This window comes from Echinops telfairi, unplaced genomic scaffold (genome assembly GCF_000313985.2).
Source record: "Echinops telfairi isolate 266 unplaced genomic scaffold, ASM31398v2 ScPeMD7_3533;HRSCAF=4204_1, whole genome shotgun sequence".
Classification (NCBI taxonomy): Eukaryota; Metazoa; Chordata; class Mammalia; order Afrosoricida; family Tenrecidae; genus Echinops; species Echinops telfairi.
In genome coordinates this window covers 4,251,651-4,255,915 of record NW_022107432.1, presented here as the reverse complement: position 1 = coordinate 4,255,915, position 4,265 = coordinate 4,251,651, and the positions used below count along the sequence as shown (strand labels likewise).

The following is a 4,265-nucleotide window of genomic DNA, read 5'->3' as shown; positions in this document are numbered from 1 at the left end:
AATTATTTTCTTATTGCAAGGTGAGATTGGAGAAGATCATAGTGTGCATGTATACAGTATATAGAAGGTGGGGCAATGGTTAAGAAATCGGCTACTCACCGAAAGGGCAGGAGTTTGAACTCACCAACTGCTCAGCTGGAGAAAGATGTAGCAGTCCCTTGCCCATGGCTCTGCAGTAATCCACTTTCTTTTCTATAGTAGTTTCGCTTTGGCTGTGAACAATGCAGCCTATGCCATACATAATAATGCTTTTCATATATTACTTTTCAGAAAATGGATTTAATTTTTGAGAGGACCATTGTGGGCAGAGAAAACTATATGAGAAGCAAATCCTCATTTATCATAAGAGGAAGCAAATTCTAAAGTAGGGTATTAATACATAAAAATAGTAGCATCATGTTTTATTTAGAAATGAGATGGTAGAAATATAGTTGGAATGCTTAAAGATTTAAAAGTAACTTTGAAATGTAGGATTTGAAATGTCTTTCTTTTGTGTTTTTTCTTACAAATTATGAAGAGTCTTTTGTGATTTTTCTTACAGAATTTATGATTACGTAAGTTAAAAAGGAGCCCTGGTGGCGTAGCGGATACATGTGGGCTGACAACTTCAAAATCAGCTGTTTGAAACCCACAGCTGCTCCTTGGAAGAAAGATGGGCCATTTTATGGCCATCAAGATTTACAGTCTCCTCGTCCTTGCCTGTGCGTCCCTGCTCCCCTGTGCTCAGCCATGGCAGGGAGGCCTGAGGCAGGACATACAGTATCTCCCTCTCAGTTTAGCACGGCTGTCCTAAGCACAGGGCTGGCTCTTAAAGGTATGAGAAGACATTTCCCCCCAAAAAAGATTTACAGTCTCACAAACTCATAGGGGAAAGTTCAAATGTGCCCTGCAGGGTTGCTATGAGTCAGAATAGACCATAAGGGTTTTTTTTGTTTGTTTGTTTGTTTGTTTGTTTTTATTACAAAGTCAATTTCGTGTTAAATGCGAAAGGAATCCATAACTATGATAATGGAATGAGCACCAAAATGAAAAGAAAAGGCTGCTTATGACCAGAGGAAACACTTTGGTGCAAAAAAGGTTTGGGGGATTGATGACAGATTTATACAATGTGTGGGCTATTGCGCGCTGTTAGCTCCTGATACAGCACAAAGTGGTATCTGTGAAACACTGGGAACTACAAGATGTGTACTGAATTCTAGGGAACTATTTTTCAAAAAAGAATCCAAACATATGCCTGTGAAATATGTTTATGTTAGCGACATAAGTTATGGAAACCTATAACTAATGGAAACCTATAAATAGCCTACTATCTACTACTGAATCCATTCCAACTCATAGTGACCTGCTAAGACAGAGTAGAACAGCCCCACAGGGTCTGGGGTTGTACATCTTTGTGGAAGCAGACAGTTGCATTGCATATTGTTCCCATGGAGAAGCTGGAGGATTCAAACCATTGCCTCATGGTTAGCAGCTCCATATTCTACCCACTGCACCATATCCAGGCGCATTACCTAAGGTATCGCAGAATGAATGTATGTAGCCAAGCTTGTGCCATTTGGGTGATTACTGGTATGTTTGAGTGCATTATTTTTTGGCTATGTTATCAATCCTTCTCATTGAGGGTTTTCTAGATTTTTATGACCGCTACCAAATCTGATATTGTTTGTTAGTGATTGGTCTTTTCTGATGATACATCCAAAGTAATCAATTGAAGTCTCATCATCCTATTTCTAAGGAGCTTTTTGGTTGCATCTTTTCTAAGATTCATTTGTTCCCTCTGAAAATTTGTGGTATATTCACATTTCTTTTGCCAGCATCATAATTTAAATGCATCATTTCTGTCTTCTTTTTCCATTGTGCAAATTTGCAGGTATATGAGGTGGCTGAAAGAACATAGTTTCAAGCAGTGTGTTGTTAAATGCTGAGCGATTTCAAGTTGGTTCCAGCTCACAGTGACCTTGTGCGTAACAGAGCACCAGCTGGTCCTTTGCCATTCCCAAAATGTTCTAATGTTTGAGCTCATTGTTGCAGCCACTGTGTCCATCCATATTTTTAGTGACCTTCCTTTTGTTTGATGATTCTCTATTTTTCCAAGCCTGATCTCTTTTCCAGGACTGGTCCCAAAGCGTGTGAAACAAAGCATCACCATCCATTCTTCTAAGATCCATTCTGCCTGAACTTTTGCCAAGACCAACCTGCCTAATTTTTTTTTTTGCAGCCCACAATACTTTCAATATTCTTCAGCAGCATTATACTTCAAATGCATCAACTTTTCTTTGGTCTTCCCTATGCAATGTCTAGCTTTCACATTTATATGAGGTGATTGAAAATGCTATGGCCCTCAAAGTAGCTTCTTTGCTTTCTCAACACCTTAAACAAATCTTATGTAGCAGATTTACCCAATGCAATGCATTTAATCTCTTTTGATTACTATTTTCATGAACATTGATTGTGGATCCAAGCAAAACAAAATCACTGACAAGTTCAATCTTTTCTCTGGTTAGCATGATGTCACATATTGGTCAATTTGTGAGGCTTTGGGAAATTTTGAGGCCCTACCTTGAGGCTGGTCAGTGTCCTTTCTTGAGTAGCCAAGTAAGGCCACTGTGGTAGTTAACATAATCTGGTGTCAACTTAAAACAATTAAGACTGGAAAGGTGGAGTTTAGCCTGTCAATCAGGTGGCAGCTTGATGACCACCTTGGGAGGCACTATGGAGATAAATAGCTCACTGGAGGCCAGACCCACACTTGCTGTGATGCATTCCTGTAGACAAACCACATGGAGCTACGCTGATGGAGCCAGAGACCTGGAGCTGGAGGAGCCGTGCGAAGATCCATGCCAGTGCTGACATGCTTCCACCATCACTAGATCCACAAGACTTTCCATCCAATAGCCTGTGATCTCCCTGCATTCAACGTCATTGCATGTATTGCATGAGTCTGAAGAGGTATTTATAGACTGGTATCAGACATATGGGCTAATCTCAGACTTACAGACTTGACCTGGACTGAGCTGGGATGTGTTCTTAATGGACAATTGTTTTTTGATAGAAAGTCCTCTCTTATCCACACATGAGTGTCTCTGGATTGGTTTCTCTAGTCAACCCACACTAACACAGCCACTCTGCACCCTCTGTTCTCTCTTACTGGGGACTCACACTCGTCGGCAACTATATACCTTCCCTAATTGCCCAGGATGATACTGAACAAATAGGGGCCATCTGTAGCCAGAACTCTTCAACATTTCTAATCCTCATCAATTCCACAGAACCTAACTAACTCTGCCCAGTTTACTACACAGAAACTGTCTTCCACAATTCCAGCTGGCTATTACCTTCTCCCTCAGTGCTGCCCCCTGCATGGTCCACTTTTATAGGGCACTATGTCCTCTCCAGAGAATTGTCAGCAACATGAACATATTTCATAAAAGTCATTCTGAGTCTGTGTGTCCTACCACACTGGATAAAACGATATCTAGGTACCTTTAAAATAGCCTCTAAGGAAGCAACAATGCGTGGTACAGATCACATAGCTTCCCTTGTATTCCAATTCTGCTTTCTATAATTCTCCTAAAAATGACAAATTCCTTTTTAAAGCTGCATTTGTGTAACTGTTCAAAGATAGAGCATCACTGACTCACGATCACCACATGTTACTTTTTCTCGTGCCTAATACAGGATTCCTCTTGACAAGAACATCAGGAATGCTATGCATGTGTCATATTGCTTTCTGATGGTTTATGTATGAGTCTGATGCCAATTCTGAGAGTACAATGTTCGGTCCATAGGCACTAAGGAAAAATGTTCTAGTTTACTGGGAGGAATTCATATGCTTCATTATTTTAATATGCGAAGTTTAGAATTTTTATGGACCCATTTTGAAAGTATGTTTATCCAGTAATAAAGAAAAATAGCAAATTATTTTGTGGTTTTCTTCAAACCACATGGCAGGAAGCTGGATGATTTTAATCGTACTTTAGTAGCTCATAAGGAAATGCCCTCAAGTAAGCCTCAGGCAAACGGCAAGCTGTTGACAGTTTTTCTTTTGGAAAAACTTCATTTGATTGTAGTAGTTTTTCCTCCTCCTAAATATTAAATAGAAGCAAGCTAAAGTTTCTAAGACTCATAGAATCTGTCACAGGGAGTTTTTTCTTTCCTTTTTCAACATGTGAGTCAAAATTTGAGCTCAAAGTATAAAAGCGTACTATCAGCAAAGCAGCTCTTGTGCTGTTGCAAAAGAGGTTGGTCGACCCTTGGCCGAGATC

At 39.9% G+C, this 4,265-nt stretch overlaps 1 non-coding gene across 1 annotated transcript; it reads left to right on the top strand.

Moving 5' to 3' along the window:
* The first annotated feature begins 689 nt into the window (after positions 1-689).
* On the top strand, positions 690-829 carry LOC115871235. Its single transcript, XR_004047186.1, has one exon. It is a non-coding gene; the product is annotated as a small Cajal body-specific RNA 11 (non-coding RNA).
* Positions 830-4,265: the final 3,436 nt, after the last annotated feature.